This window comes from Giraffa tippelskirchi, chromosome 8, assembly GCF_054371585.1.
Source record: "Giraffa tippelskirchi isolate mGirTip1 chromosome 8, T2T-mGirTip1v1.2.pri, whole genome shotgun sequence".
Taxonomy (NCBI): Eukaryota; Metazoa; Chordata; class Mammalia; order Artiodactyla; family Giraffidae; genus Giraffa; species Giraffa tippelskirchi.
In genome coordinates, this window is record NC_137282.1 from 151,343,449 (window position 1) to 151,360,907 (window position 17,459).

Sequence of the window (17,459 nt, forward strand, 5' to 3'; positions counted from 1 at the left end):
AGATTGTATAGCTCTATGATGGGTGAAATGTTGTTCTGCAAATTTCAGGCATGGCCAGGATTCATCCTCAGAGCAGATGCTCTTTTCCAAACTCCCCACCATACATTTGCAGGCATACCTCGTTTTATTGTGCTTTGTGATGCTATGCCCATATTGTATTTTTTACAAATTGAAGGTTGCATCGAGCCAGTCTATAGGTGTCATTTTTCCAACGGCTTTTGCTCACTTTGTGTATCTGCATCACATTTTGGTAATTCTTGCAATATTTCAAAGCCTCTACCAGAAAAAAGATGACTACTTGTTGAAGGCTCAGATGATGGTTAGAATTTTTAGTAATATGTTTTAACTTAAGTGTGTACATTGTTTTATCAAACCTAATGCTACTGTACATGTAATAGCCTACAGTCTAATGTAAATGTAGCTTTTATACACACTGGGAAATCTAAAATTTACAGTATTTCTGAGGTAGGCATGTATATATTCACAAAGTGAAAATGACATTTTAAAGCAAGAATCCTCTTTCTATATTATATCTGTTCATTGTCAGGCAGGAATAAAGATGCATATATAGAGATGGCATTTTAGTAGTTGTATTCCCACAAGATATAACGTAACTCAGTAGGCATCTGAGTGTCTCAAAAACCTTTGTTTACTTATAACTTTCATTACTTCAGAAGTATAAACCTACTACCTTATAATAAGCTTTCAAAATATTAATTACTTACATTCCTTTGTCTGTATGTGCTCAGTCTTACTCAGTCGTGTCAGACTCTTTGTGATACTCTGGACTGTAGCTCACCAGGCTCCTCCGTTCATGAGATTTCCCAGGCAAGACTACTGGAGTGGGTTGCCATTCCCTTCTCCAGGGGATCTTCCCAACCCAGGGATCGAACCCAAGTCTTCTGCATCTCCTGCATTGGCAGGCAGATTCTTTACCACTGAGCCACCTGGGATATGTTGCCCTGTAGGAAGCCTGGCCATGGGGAGGCCACCGCCACCCTTCAGCTTGTCCTTCTGTCCCTCATCCTCTCCTACATCAGAAGGAATACTCAAGTACTCCTACTCTCCTCTCGCAGCAGACTTTTAGTGGGAATTACCTATTTACAGATCCACTGCAAACACCTGCTGCTCTGCTCAGTTCTCAATCTTGGTTCCACTGGGTATTATGTATATATTTACCAACTCAATCCTGGTACAAAGCTGGTACAACAAAGTGCAATGGTTTCGTGATGGGTAATGCCATTGGTTTATTGGTAAATTCTATTTAGGGTTGTGTACTGTAATCCAGGTTTGCTATTGGATTTTTCCTGGCCTTGACACAACAAAAAGAAACAGATTCAAATGTTGACACACCATTTAAGAAATTATGCTGCCCTCTGAGTTATATTTTATCTCCCATATTTTACACCAAATATAGTTTCCCTTTTAATGATCACATGATACTGGATTGCGTGTGACTTGTAAAAGGAATTCCATGAAGTACCAGCACCTCTGATTTTTTGCTCCATATAGGCATGCCTTCTTTCAAAATCATTCAAAATTGGAATAGACTGCCTGGTAGGTGGTGAACACCCCATCACTGGAAGTGTGCAAGCAGAGACTAGATGGCCATCTGCCAAGAATGCAGTGGAAGGAATCCTTGTGTCGGATGGAATACAATACACTCTCAAATCACTCCCCAGTTTAAGGTGCTGTGGTTGTGTTAAGTCTCGCTTTCGTAAGATTGTAATGATTTTGTAAGATTGTAAGTTTTCATAAGATTGTGAAATGTAAGATTTCATAAGATTGTAATGATTCAGATTGTGGAAGCTCACGCTTCACTTTTGGGTTTTCTTCTTGTAGTCAGTTCTCTTACTTTCCCCAATTTTATTTTAATTTTTAAAAATATTCATTCCATTTTTTGGCTGCATCAGGCTTAGTTGTGGCATGAGGGCTCTTAGTTGCGGCATGCAGGATCTAGCTTGCTGCCCAGGAATCGAATCCGGGCCCCCTGCATTGGGAGCCAGAGTCTTAAGCTACTGGACCACCAGGAAGTCCCTGTTCCCCAAATTTACAGATGTGCATTTGCCCTGCTCACAGCCTTCTTGATGCTATCTTACCCTTTTCCTTTTGTAGCAATTGTATCAGAAATCTGTGATGAGCAGACCCAGGGGGAATGGGGAGGTGCTACGGCTCAAATCCAGAGCCTTGCCAACTCTGCCACTGGCTGGCAGTTTGACACAAGCAAGTTTCATGAATCCAAAACCTCGGGTTTTGCCAAGTTCAAAGCCTAAGGAGTACCTACCTAATAGAGCTGCTGAAAGGACTAAATAAGAAAATAACTATAGGAACTTCCCTGGTAGTCCAGTGCAGGGGGTGAGGGTTCGATCCCTGGTCGAGAAGCTAAGGTCCCACAGTTCAGTTCAGTCACTCAGTCGTGTCCGATTCTTTGCAACCCCATGGACTGCAGCATGCTGGGCCTCCCTGTCCATCACCAACTCCCAGAGCTTACTGAAACCATGTCCATTGAGTCAGTGATGCCATCTAACCATCTCATCCTTTGTCATCCCCTTCTCCTCCCACCTTCAATCTTTCCCAGCATCATGGTCTTTTCAAATGAGTAGCTCTTTGCATCAGGTGGCCAAAGTATTGGAGTTTCAGCTTCAACATCAGTCCTTCCAACAGGCCTCAAAAAAAAAAAAAACAGAACATAAAAACAACAGAAGCGATAGTGTGACAAATTCAATAAAGATTTTTTTAAGTATTATAATAAAAAAAAGAAAAATTAGCTGCCAAGTGTTTTGTGTAAGGTATGACACTTAAGGAATATAATTCAATATTTATTGGTTGTGGTGGTTTTTATTATTCACCTGGGTTGTCTGTTTTCAATTAGTCAGCAAATCTGTCACTTGCCTGCCACAGATGGATGATGGATTGATTTTGAGAGCTTTGTTAATTCTTGGCATTTTACAAAAGGATGCATAAATATAATCATTATTTCTATTTATGGCCTTTCACCTATCTGTCCCTTAATTCTGTAATTCTATGAATCAAGTTAAAGGACAGCTTTACATAAACTTTGAAATATTCCTTTTTAAAAGTAGAGTTAATTTAAAATTCTTTAAATAGCCCATAATTACGAAGCACCCCCCCCCCCGCCCCACTAAATTCCAGTCCCAATTTTAAAAGCCTGTGTTAACTGTAGTCTACCATGGTTACCATTGTCATCATGGAAGCTTGTTATATTTATCTGACAGAGAATATTTGGATTTAAAAATTTTTCAGATTTTTGTTTTGTTTACAGAGCGCTGATTCATACAAAAGTGGTCGCTCCAGTTTAACGTGTGAATTATGCTTGCATGTGCGGCTTTCCTTCCCATTGAAACAGAAATGATCCCAGTGAGTGAAAAGCAAAGATAAGCTGAGAATAGAGTTGCAATCTTAGTTTGTGCAGGTGGTGTTTTGTTAATGTCCTAGTGCATGGGCATTGTATTTTCTGCACACACAGTAATAGTCAATTTTTTTTTTTTAGAACACGCATTACAATGTTCAGCTTATTACAAGTTATGACAAAGCCCTGTTGGAACCAAAGAGAGGACTTATGCTCTTATATACTGAGAAGCGGTTCCCATTGTAACTCAAAGAATTTTTAGTTCAGGAAATATCAACCAGCAATTTGCTTTGTGGGTTGTTTACAGACCAGCTACTTTTTCCCTTCCATTTCTTATGTGGCATATTGAGACTAGGTCTTGGGTTTTGAGGTTAGTCTTCTCAAATATGTTTTGAGATGATAAAAATCATACCAGGCCCAACTGGATCTTATGTCACAAAACTCTGCGCCTTATTTCTCTCTCCCTCTTTTTCTCTATTCAGAGCTAAAACAACCACTTCATAAGAACCTCATAAATTTTTCCTTCTGTGCACGTTAGTTAAAAGACTGCTGTGCGGTGCCTTCCGCTCTGTGGGGACACCATGTCACAAGCCGCTTGTTGGGAGATCAAAGTGGAAATCTTTGGCTGGCAGGACGCCTGGTGGGTCCCCGTGATGCATCCAGGGGGGCTTCCACGTGCGTTCACCTTCAAAAGGCTAACAGGACAGGGCACAGTTATCACAATCCATAATACATTCAAAATTCAATACAGTTTATAGAATCAAAAGTAATTACGCCTGCAACAGATAAATGGCTAAGGAGCTTTCTCTGGGGCTACAACCATATTAGAAACTGTCAGCCCTTTTTTTGTGTGTGGTGGGGATGATTCATTCTCTTTTCTTCTGATCAGAGATGTTCTAACTTGACTTATAGATTGGGAAGACAATTTCCTGACCCTTTAAAGTAATAGCTATGGAGAGGAGTTGTGTTTGCTACTGTATGCTCCAGCAGAGTAGGCAAGATGATGTTTAAGAACTAGAAAAACGTTAAATATTGCATATGTTATTTGATTCTGGGCTTCTTGGTCATCTCCCTTTTGGGCGGCCTGGACTTCTATTCAAATAAACTGTTCTCTGCCTATTAACTTTGGCTGGCCAAAGCTTAGTTTCCTTGCAAGATCATTCATTAACAACTTATTTCCTTTACCAAGTCACCCTTGCTGAGTATCCAGTCTACGGGGTAATAGCATTTGAAGGTGAAAGAAACATTACGATATCAGTTTAGTTAAGCGGTGGCATCAGTGTTTACATACAAGAATCTGAAATTCATTCAGTATTATATATTTACTAAGTGCTATATTTTATGTTATCTCTAACATCAAAGATTATAAACCATACCATTACTTCATGTGCCAATAAGACCAAAGGAAACATGACCACTTTAAATTATGACTTTCCTTTAGCAGTAAGACACATCCTGGTTTCAGAGAAATGACTAGTGTCAGACTACCCCATTAATACAAACATACCTCTCATTTATGATATATATATATAACTTGCACCCATGTCTTTCATAAACTAAACAAATACTATGAGGAATAGGCACATATATTCTAGAAGGAAATCAGATCACTGCTGAGATGGGGGAGGGAAGTGGCCCCCAGAAGGGGAAATGGAAGATAGGTGGGCACCAAGTTTTAAGACATCCTTTGGCCAGAGGTTGTCCTAGGATTACAAACATATTACTTGTGCGTACACGAGGCATGTTCTTCAATATCCTATTCCTGTTATGGTTCCTCCTTCTGTAGAGCTTGTGTGTGTGTGGTTTTTTTTTCAGGATACTACCTAAATAACAGGCTTCCCAGGTGGCTCAGTGGTAAAGAATCTGCCTGCCAATGCAGGAGATGTGAGTTCGATCCATGGTTTGGGAAGATCCCCTGGAGGAAATGGCAACCCACTCCAATATTCTTGCCTGGAGAATCCTATGGACAGAGAAGCCTGGCAGGCTACAGTCCAGGGGGTCGCAGAGAGTCAGACATGACTTAGTGACTAAATAACAACAGCCTAAATAATGGTGATTGTCCAAAGTTCTTAAATTTCAAAAGATTGACTTTGGGACAGCACTGCTGGCTGTTCCCCAGCCTCCTGCCCTCAAATACCCGGGAGAGGAGTGAGTCTGGGAACAGCCTCTCCTGTCTGCTCAGCAGAACCATCTCTGGAGCTTGGGAATGGACGTTAGAGTCTTCACAGGGAAAAGCTGGCATCCTTGGTCTAAAAATGACAGACAGTTGTTAGAAATAAAGGAGGATGAGAACGTCAAGACCAACGATATGGCATTTGTTTCGAGGTGTCTACTAATGAATGGCAAAGGCTGTCACTGTGAAATACAAACATTCCAATAATTTGCACTTGATACTTCCTTGGTAGGACATATGTTGTCTGTAGGTACAACTTTGAGGAGATCTGGTATTTGTCATTCAGGTTCTATTTGACTGCTGACTTGCTTTACAAATTTACTTTCCTTATATAGATGCTTATTGTCTCCAAAGGTGAAATCTAACCGTTCAGTCTCCAATGACAAGGAAAGACATAAGAAGTGCATCAACAAGAACCTTAGAAACCACCATCATTTAGTGAATGTCTTGCTTTTGTTACTCAATATTTCCTGTTCTATTCAAAAAAGCTCAAAATTAAGATAATAGCTTCACAAAACTGATTCAGAAATATTAATTACTTCTTAGCTTGTTTCTAGACTTATTACAATTCATTACTTTCTTCTGATTTGTAAATGTTGTCACACTTTGGAGCTGGTATGCTGTGCCATTATCAATTTTTATAAGGCTCCACTTACATGATTATATCAACTTTGATTTTTAAAATGTCTTCATTTATTTCCTGGAAGTTATTGAGCTGACATGAAAAAAGCCATTCTTTAATGGGAGTGAATTTTCATATGCTATTTTCATCAAACCTCATCCTTAGATACTGTGTTTGGCCCTGTGTCAGGCATTAAATTCCGTTTTGCAGTCTCTTTCTTCTCCTAAGTGTTTACTGGCAAACACTTAGCCAATTAAGAGTCTAATAAATGTATATCATTTATATTGGTCATATATTATACATTGTAATATAGGATGCATATTATTGATCATTTTTATAAGTGCTTTCAAGACCACATTTTAGTAAATAGAGGCAAGTGTCTTCAACCTAAATCTATCCATCACAATGCAAAAGGAAGAAATTGATGGTTTTCCTGTTTTACTTTGTGGCAGATGATCACTGTATAATTTCTATCAAAAAGTTCCCTTTGGTGATGGAATTTAATCTATGGGGTTACTGCATTCTTGTCAGTTTCCTTCTTGCATTTGAGTTGGATTAGCCAGTACTAATTACTTCTCTGTTGGCTCTCAGGTCTGTTCCCATGCATCTATGTTCTTGTCTCATTAACAGTTGTTGTCTGCAAACCTGATTTAACAGACAGTCTTGCCAATTGGCTTCCTTATATTCTTCTAGCAGGAGACCCTCCTGGAGAATAAGAGATAATAAGGTGGGAATAAGAGCTAGAACATTTTTTTTTCCTTTTTGGTTTCAAGTAGCACTTCTGGTAGCAGGAACAAAAGAATCATGCTCCTCCTATGGTCTTGGAAAGTGGTGCCAGTGGCGCATCTGTGCTTCATGCTAAGTTGCTTCAGTCGTGTCCGACTGTTTGCAACCCCATGCACTATAGCCTGCCAGGCTCCTCTGTCCATGGGATTCTCCAAGCAAGAATACCGGAGTGGGTTGCTGTGCCCTTCTCCAGGGATTTTCCTGACCCAGGGATCAAACCTGCGTCTCTTAAGTCTCCTGCATTGGCAGGCAGGTTCTTTACCAATAGCACTACCTGGGAAGCCCACCAGTGGTGTAGGCTCCACCAACAGCAAGAGATTATACAGCAGGGTTAATAACAGAGGTCATGGGCTCTTAGAAACTATTTTCCTCTTACTTTTCCTGCTAATGGGATGGAATTACCATCTTGCAAATACCAATTACACCCTCCTTTAAAAAAATTCCTTCGATAAATTTAAAAAGATTCCTTTAGCTCTTCCAATGTTTAGTAACCAATTTTCTGTATTGTTACCTCCATTTAAAATTCTTCCATTTATTTCTATGTCCCTGTCTGAGTCCTGACCAATGTATCTTGTAAAACCATACAGACTCTTCGAACACAGAGGGGAAATACCCGAATGAGGAATCCTGGGACCCTGATTGTTCACGCAGCTGTCAGTTAAATGAGCAAATATTATGAAACTTCCATAGGCAACACACTGCACTAAGTTCTTGAAGAACAAAGAATATAAAGATAGTGTATTTCAACTACATAGGCTACCAATTTATAATGCAAAACAGTTTTATTTGGACATTTATTATTTATCTTTACTCAGTTCACAAAAATTTAATGGTAAAATAAGCCACCTCTAGGACCCTCACCTTTCTTCCCCATCCATACAGCACCTGGAGTGACTGCCTGCTACTACTTCCCACTATCTTATTCCATCAACTGCATTAACACTCGTGAAAAGCGGGGACCACCACCACGTTATAAAGGCTCTTCCTCTCTCTTTTATAGAGTGCCAAATATATGCAAATTCTGGAAACCTATCTTTTCTATTCATCTTCACTTTGTTAGAATGCCCAATAAATCTCTGACCCCAGTCCACTGCAGCAATTTTAGTAATGTACATATTTCAAGTTTTATTCTGTTTTAATTGGAGGATAATGCTTTACAAAGTTGTGTTGGTTTCTGTCATACAACAAAGTGAATGAGCCGTAACTATATATATATGTCTCTGTGTGTGTGTGTGTATATATAGATACACATCCCCTCCCTCTTGAGCTTCCCCTCCCCCATTTCACCTCTCTAGGTCATCACAGAGCACCAGGCTGGGCTCCCTATGTTATATAGCAGCTTCCCCCTAGCTATCTATTTTACGCATGGTAGTGTATATATGTTAACCCTATGTTCTGTTTGTCCCACCCTCTCCTTTTCCTGCTGGGTCCACAAGTTCGTTCTCTATGTCTGTGTCTCTCTGCCCTGCAAATAGGTCCAACAGTACCATTTTTCTGGATCCCATCTGCTTAGTTGCTCAGTCATGTCTGACTCTTTGCGACTCCATGGACTGTAGCCACCAGGTTCCTCTATCCATGGGGATGCTCCATGCAAAAATGCTGGAGTGGGTTGCCATGCCTTCCTCCAGGTGATCTGCCCAACCCAGGGATAAAACCCAGGTTTCCTGCATTGCAGGTAGCATCATCTGAGCCACCAAGGAAGCCCTCTAGATCCCATGTATGTGCGTAAATATATATTTGTTTTTCTCTTTCTGACTTCCTTCACTCTGTATAATAGGCCTACCAGGCTCTTCCGTCCATGAGGTTTCCCAGGCAAGAGTACTGGAGTGGGTTGCCATTTCCTTCTCCAGATAATAGGCTCTAGGTTATCGCAACTCCTCCCCCGGGGTGGCGGGTGCTGGTTATATAGCTAACAAGCATACAGTGTACTCTCCCCACTGAGAATGGCTATGCTATTCCCCTCCATCTCTCAGCATGTTCTTCCTCAACATCTGTTCTTACCAAAGAAGCCTCCTAACTCGCCACCCCTCCCTCCTGCATCCCCATCACACCAAATGTGTCAATATCCTGGAGTTCAAGTTGGAGCCCTAGCCCCACGCCAATACCCCAGTTTACTGCAGGGTTCAAGTTTCTGTGGTATTATCTGCACATAGGTTGGACCACATTGTTTGAGACGTGGACAAGCCAATTACTGTGTCTGAATTTCCTAAATATATGTGTGTGTGTGTGTGTGTGTGTGTGCGCATTAGTCACTCAGTCGTGTCCGACTCTTTGCGACCCCATGGACTGTAACCCACCAGCCTCCTCTGTCCATGGGATTCTCCAGGCAAGAATTACTGGAGTGGGTTGCCATTTCCTTCTCCAAAATATGTATAGAGAGAACAAAAAATGGGAGCGAGGAGGCATGTATGTGGAACAGTGCCTGTCTACTCCTGACTGCAGATGATCCCAAATTACTTTCTGTAAGTACTTGCTGTAAAAATGCTTACTTAATGATGAGGAGAGTCCTTTCACTGTTTGGCTGTAATGCCACGGACTCTCAAAGCCCTGGGTGCCATTTTCTAGTTTGTTTGTCCTCAGTCACCTCATATTGTAGTTACATGGGATTTACGCTCCTTGGTGTTAATTTAGGGAAACAATTACTTCTGGTAAATTCACATGCTTCTAGCTCTTTTAAGTTGCAAACCAAGGTTAAAGAGATTCTTATGAAAAGTTACCTCAAGCAATGTTTAGAAGTAAAACACCTGAGATTTTTAAAAAGTTACATGGCGTCAAATAAATAAACTTCCAACAGATCAGTTATTTTTTTCTTTATATTTTAGTTTTTAAACTGTGAAAGTGTGATAACACATTTACAGGAGACTTAGAGAATACATAACAAAGTTACATTCAGTTCTACTGTATATTACAGTTAATTTAAGTAGAAAAGTTAAGATTTTTAGTTGGATTTTCAACATCAAACTCTCAGAAATAGTAGAATGAATAGACATTAAAGTAGAAGGATATAGTAGACATAAGAAGCACTATGAACCAATTCAACATAATTAAGATTTATACAATTTTCACACACCAGCAGGATACAAATTCTATTCAAGTTCCCATAGACTATAAACCATGAGACACTGGAACATATCCAGGGACATAAAACAAGGTACAAAAATTTCATCATCTAAAGGTATTGAAATCCTACAGAGTCCCAACAGATCAATTATTAAGTAGTAAACATGTACTGTCCGTGGGCTACTAATAATTCTCTCCTGTGTTAATTATTTGATAATTATTCTGTGCCTTTAACTGAAGTGTACTTATGTGCACATGCACGCATGTGCGTGCACACACACACACATGAAGTTGTGCATTAAAAGTTTCATTTCTTACACCATTCACTTTTAGGTGTGCCAGTAGGAACCTCTGAGGGATCACATCACAGGGATCCAAGGAAATGGGAGAAAAGCTCAGTTTTCAACCATTTTATTGTTGCTTTCATGCCTGCAAAAACAGCCTGTACAGTAACACAGGGCTTTAGGGCAAAGCTCACCACAATAGCTTTCTCTTCTAAGTCCATCTCAGAGTTAATCATTTCCTCCAAGGAGGTGGTGCTGTAATAAAGATAATTAAATTGAAATTTAATATAGTGGGGCATTGCACAATAGCTTTATATCAGATGAGGGTTCAGAGAGAAGCCATTACTGGGAGGGTGGATTGTATGATATGTAATTAACAATTATGTTTGTCAGGTTTATGAAACAGAAAATTAATAACACAGAGGCTGGAAAACAGTGAACAAAGCCACAAATTCAGAATTAGGTGGCTGGGCTATCATATACCCCTACAGCAATGGTGGCTTTCTCTTTAGGAGCATCAGATCATATTGATTTCCTCATAATATCTTTAGGGTTTTCATGTATAGTATCATGTCATCTGCAAACAGTGAGAGCTTGACTTCTTCTTTTCCCATCTGGATTCCTTTTATTTCTTTTTCTTCTGATTGCCATAGCTAGGACTTCCACAACTATGTTGAGAAATAGTGGTGAAAGTGGACACTCTTGTCTTGTTCCTGATCTTAGAGGGGATGCTTTCAGTTTTTCACCACTGAGAATAATGTTTGCTGTAGGCATATCATATATGGCCTTTACTATGTTGAGGTAGGTTCCTTCTATGCCCCTTTTTTTGAAGAGTTTTAATCATAAAAGGGTGCTGAATTTTGTCAAAGGCTTTTTCTGCATCTATTGAGATTATCGTATAGTTTTTATCTTTCCATTTGTTATCATATTGGTGTATAACAAATGGTGTAGCACATGGTGTATCACATTGGTTAATTTGCGTATATTGAAGAATCCTTGCCTCCCTGGAATAAACCCAACTTGATCATGGTGTATGAGCTTTTTAATGTGTTGTTGAATTCTGTGTGCCAGAATTTTGTTGAGGATTTTTGCATCTATATTCATCAGAGATATTGGCCTGTAGTTTTCTTTTCTTGAGTTGTCTTTGTCAGGTTTTGGTATCAGGGTGATGGTGACCTCATACAATGAGTTTGGAAGTGTTCCTTCCTCTGCAATTTTTTGAAAGAGTGTTAGAAGGATAGGCATTAGCTCATCTCTAAATGTTTGATACAATTAACCTGTGAAGCCATCTGATCCTGGGCTTTTGGTTTTTGGGAGATACTTGATCACAGTTTTGATTTCAGTGCTTGTAATTGGGTTTTTGTAATTTATATTTCTTCCTGGTCAATCTTGGAAGATTGACCTTTTCTAAGAATCTGTCCATTTCTTCCAGGTTATCCATTTTATTGCCATATAGTTGCTTATAATAATCTCTTATAATCCTTTGTATTTCTGCATTGTCTGTTGTAACCTCTCCTTTTTCATTTCTAATTTTGTGGATTTGATTCTTCTCTGTTTTTTTCTTGAGTCTGGCTAAAGGTTTGTCAATTTTGTTTATCTTCTCAAAGAACCAGCTTTTAGTTTTATTAATCTTTACTATTGTTTCTTTCTAAAAATTTTAAATTCCTTTCACCCCCAGCCTAGAGTATTTTTCCTCCAAAGAGCAGTGATTCTCAATCTCCACTGCATATTAAGAATCACTCAGGGGAGTTTGTAAAAATCCTGGTACCCAGGCGTACTCCAGACAATCACAGTAAAACTTTTGGGGGGTGGGGGGACTCCCCTGTGGTCCAGTGGTTAAGAATCTTCCTTGCAATGCAGGGGATGCGGGTTCAATCCGTAGTCGGGGAACTAAGATCCCACATGCCACAGAGCAACTAAGCCTACATGCTTTATAGCCAGCAGGCCAAAACTAGAGAGTCTGTGTGCTGCAACGAAGACCCAATGCAACCAAAAATTAATAAATTAATAATAATAATAATAAACTTCCAGGGTGGGACTCAGACCCCTGTATTTTGGAAAACTCTCCAGGTAATCTCCAAGTGATGAAGACCACATTAGTAAATGCTTGTTTAGTATGATTGATTTCACTGGAGGAAGGTGTTAGATTAAAAAAAAAAAGAAATGAGGGAAAAGAACAGGAAAGAATAATTGCATAATAAGTATTCACAGACAGGATCCTTCTTGACAAATAAAAATGTGCAGAATTTGCCCACCAATCAGAAGCATTATTAAGACTGAGTGGCCATTACTAATGTTCAGACATCTATCCTTCTAGGACAAGCAGCTCTGGGAAATCTTGTCCCCTCCCAGCCATCCATTCCATGGCCCCCCAGAAGCTGTGAACGTTTTAAGGTTTTTGAAGGAGGCCACAGAATCCTCCAAATTATTGTGGGCAAATGCCGGCCCTGCCCTTGCCAACCAGGGTCCTGGTAGGCTCCATGGAAGGGAGGAAATTGTGGTCACAGTGGTGATCCCTCAAAAAACCGAAGTGTGGATACTTAGCAAATTCCTGTGCTAACCCTGCCTCCCAGAACCACAGTGGGTACTGGGGACATGTGCAGAAATTGGGTGCTTTCAGAGTCAAATCAGGCAGTTCTTGCTCTGAAATGAGAAGCTGATTTTATTTATTTACATGTACATATATGTACATCTGGGGCTTCCCCTGTAGCTCAGCGGTTAAAAGAATTCACCTGTAATGAAGCAGACACAGGAGATGTCGGTTCGATCCCTGGGTGAGTAAGATCCCCTGTAGGAGGCGAGGTTAAGAGGCCATCAAACTAGAGTAGAATGGAGTGGGATGAGTGTGATATTTATTTGCCTAATTTATCTGCAGTACAATATGTATGTTGAAGCTACTCTTCTGGTGATTCTGATGCGCTTTTATTAAGAAATTTTGAATTTGACAACAGAAAATGATCTAAATAAGCTTTCAGAAACTACTTAATAAGTAAGTGAATTTTGCCTTTTCTCTGGAATTTGAGCATATCTTGTGCTGAAGACAATGGGGGAAAATAGTCTTGTATAGGAGTTGACCTGCTTCCTAGGATTTATATACTGAAAGGGTCTTTATTTTTCTTTTCAATTTTAATACAAACTGTTGAGGACAAAATGGCAAACCACTGCAGTATTCTTGTCTGGAAAATCCCATGAACAGAGGAGCCTGGTGAGCTACAGTCCATGGGGTCACAAACACACATCTGAATGACTGAGCACACACACACACACTCACACACACACACTAAAAACTAAGTAGATAAACACTATCTTGCTCTATTATAATCATACTTGGAGAAAACAGCATATTTGTATATTTCTAACTCTGATCAATGTGATTTTAAAGTTTTTTTCCATGCCATCATATACAATGACACCACAAGACTTTGATAACATTTACACTCACTCAGATCAGTTTTACCCGCAGTACATTTTTCTAAAAAGATTATTCAGATTTTTCGGTTATTAAATCAAGAGAATGAGGAAGAGTAATTATGCATGTGACTAAGAACAAAAGACTAAATCTGCTAAAATATTAAAGCCTTGAAATTTAATTTGGCTTAATCACATTTATCAGTACAACTCATTTTTAATTTGCTTTCTCTTTTGTTAAATACTACTGCTTAAATTACTGGACTATGCCTGTGTGTAGGAAACCAAATAACTAGAATGTACCCTTGCAGTATTGGCTCCTTCAGCTATTTTTGGTGGTACCTGGCATGACTACCCAGACTTGACAAGTAGCTGTCCGCTGATACCAGCTTTGTAATGCTTGATTTGATGTCTTCGAATTGTCCTGGTCTTGTAGAATCAGACTTAAAATCTCATACTGTCAAAGTGACCCTCAGTTCAGTTCAGTTCAGTTGCTCAGTCATGTCCGACTCTTGGCGACCCCATGAATTGCAGCACGCCAGGCCTCTCTGTCCATCACCAACTCCCGGAGTCTACCCAAACCCATGTCCATCGAGTCAGTTATGCCATCCAACCATCTCATCCTCTGTCGTCCCCTTCTCCTCCCGCCCCCAATCCTACCCAGCATTAGGGTCTTTTCCAATGAGTCAACCCTTCGCATGAGGTGGCCAAAGTATTGGAGTTTCAGCTTCAACATCAGACCTTCCAATGAACACCCAGGATTGATCTCTTTTACGATGGATTGATTGGATCTCCTTGCAGTCCAAGGGACTCTCAAGAGTCTTCTCCAACACCACAGTTCAAAAGCATCAATTCTGCGGCGCTCAGCTTTCTTCACCGTCCAACTCTCACATCCATACATGACCACTGGAAAAACCATAGCCTTGACTAGACGGACTTTTGTTGGCAAAGTAATGTCTCTGCTTTTAAATATGCTATCTAGGTTGGCCATAACCTTCCTTCCAAGGAGTAAGCGTCTTTTAATTTCATGGCTGCAATCACCATCAGCAATGATTTTGGAGCCCAAAAAAATAAAGTCTGACACTGTTTCCACTGTTTTCCCATCTATTTCCCATGAAGTGATGGGACCAGATGCCATGATCTTAGTTTTCTGAACGTTGAGCTTTAAGCCAACTTTTTCACTCTCCTCTTTCACCTTCATCAAGAGGCTCTTTAGTTCTTCTTCACTTTCTGCCATAAAGGTGGTGTCATCCGCATATCTGAGGTTATTGATATTTCTCCCGGCAATCTTGATTCCAGCTTGTGTTTCTTCCAGCCCAGCGTTTCTCATGATGTACTCTGCATAGAAGTTAAATAAGCAGGGTGACAATATACAGCCTTGACGGACTCCTTTTCCTATTTGGAACCAGTCTGTTGTTCCATGTCCAGTTCTAACTGTTGCTTCCTGACCTGCATACAGGTTTCTCAAGAGACAGGTCAGATGGTCTGGTATTCCTATCTCTTTCAGAATTTTCCACAGTTTCTTGTGATCCACACAGTCAAAGGCTTTGGCATAGTCAATAAAGCAGAAATAGATGTTTTTCTGGAACTCTCTTGCTTTTTCGATGATCCAGCAGACATTGGCAATTTGATCTCTGGTTCTTCTGCCTTTTCTAAAACCAGCTTGAACATCTGGAAGTTCACGGTTCACGTATTGCTGAAGCCTGGCTTGGAGAATTTTGAGCAAAGTGACCCTAGATTTCCCTAAATTTCCTTCCATCAGAATATTTAGATTTTTGAGACAGATACACACTTTGTTGTTATTGTTTAGTCACTAAGTTGTCAGACTCTTTGCAACCTCATAGACTGTAACCTGCCAGGCTCCTTTGTCCATGGGATTTCCGAGGCAAAAACACTGGAGTGGGTTGCTATTTCCTTCTCCATGTGATCTTCCTGATCCAGGGATCGAACCTGCATCTCCTGCATTTCTGGTGGATTCTTTAGCACTGAGCCACCAGGGAAGCCCACAGATACACATTACAATATATAAAATAGATAAACAATAAGGACCTACTGTATACAGGAAACTTCTATCTTGTAATAACCTATAAAGGAAATGAATCAGAAAACAATATTGCTTTGCTGTACATCTGAAACATTGTAAATCAACTAGACTTCAATGAAAAAAGAATATTTAGATTTTTGGAGCACATAAAGAGTGGAGACTCTTGTTAACAAGTAGTTCACATATATTCATGATTATTATGTAAATAGTAAAAAAATGAATTTCTGAAATTGAAAGTACTAGTGATCTAATTTTTATCTCATCAGAAAGCATGACTTTTTAAATGTTTAATTCTGCCCTTAACATATTGACCAAATTTCTATGAACAACTTCTGGGTAAGGTAAAGTTTCAGCAAGAGATAAAATTATGTAAGAGATATATTTTTTGACTTATTCATAATTCAATGAGTTCAGCAAGATTTCAATTTTATACTGTCAGCAAATCAAAAAATATTCTTCCCTATACAGAAAAACATTTCTCAACCATTAACAACATGTAAAACTAAAAGTAATTTGGGAACTTTTCAATTGTCTATCTGATATTGATCAGGCCCCATTTTTCTGTTTTCACAATTGTTTCATGCTCAGGGGTAGCAGGGAAAGTAGCCCAGGAACCATGGGTTCACAAAGAATCGGACACGACTGAGCAACTGAACTGAACTGAAGCAACTGCAGCTTCTTTGAGTGACAGTGTCATTGGTTGGGGTAAATTTGAATTTTTGGCTCAATGGCTGGCAATGGCTGGTAAGGAATTGACTTCCTCCTTTACCAAAAGAAGTGCTGGTCCCAGAACTGCATAGAAAACACCTTCATTATTAACGTTGGTTACTCGGAGAATTTGGTATAATATCTCTTTTACGAAAACTTTTAGGTGGCTTCTAGATTCTCAGAGTTCCAGTTTATATGAGGTTGGAAAGGGATATTCCAAGACTGGTGATTGACTCTTTCTGTTGGGAGATTGGAAAGTTGAGGGACATAGAATGAGCCCTGGGTGGGGCTGGATAAGCACAAGCAGCCTCTTCCTTGTCTCCATGGACCCTCCAGTGGAGTTGTTTAAAGGTCCACTTGAAGAGCCCCCAGTAAAAAAGACCATGAGCAAGATGACACTGTTGCCCTTCAGCAGCTAAGCATAGCCAAGGAGATGCTGAGTCACAGGACACATGCCTTTGTGCCAACTGCAAAGTCTGTGTTTGCCCATTACTCACCCAGGGACCATGGTCTCTTAGAATCAATGCATCGAGTGCCAGAGTATGTGGCATTCATCCCCAAATGAGTCCTGTATGTGGGAAATAGGGAATCCAGGGATGAGAGGAGGGGGGTACATTTCTGAAGAGACCCTGAATCCTTATGTTTATGTACATGTATTGTATACTTATGTCGCTTTGCTGAGTATGCCTTCTATTGGCATGCACGCTATCTGTGGGGTGATTGCCCTAACAAATGTTTGCATGTTTTGCAAATTGGAGCTTCATTATTTCTGACAAAACTGATATTTAAAAAACCCACTTGGGTTTGAAATCTGATTTCAAGAAGTTTCAATATAATTGATAATTTAAGAAAAAGAAGAACTAGTAGAGCCTTTAAGAAAATCAACTGTTGTAAATGGCTGAAAGGTTTTAAAAACATTTAAAAAATACAGTATTTACTCATATGGAAATACTTCATAGATCATAAACAGCAAGAATTTGGAGAAATCGTCATTGCAAAGCCTT

General features: G+C 39.7%; 1 protein-coding gene across 2 annotated transcripts in view; it reads right to left on the bottom strand.

Annotated features, from left to right (window-relative positions):
* The window catches only part of LOC145516678 (uncharacterized), a 744,489-nt gene that overhangs the window by 23,000 nt on the left and 704,030 nt on the right, over positions 1–17,459 (bottom strand). The window contains exon 7 of one of the 2 annotated variants that reach the window (XR_014061652.1): positions 2,819–4,065. The exons of the other annotated variant lie outside the window; for it this stretch is intronic. The gene's annotated coding sequence lies outside the window, so the exon portion shown is untranslated. Of the gene's footprint in view, positions 1–2,818; positions 4,066–17,459 lie in introns of those variants that run through there. 2 annotated transcript variants of the gene reach the window in all.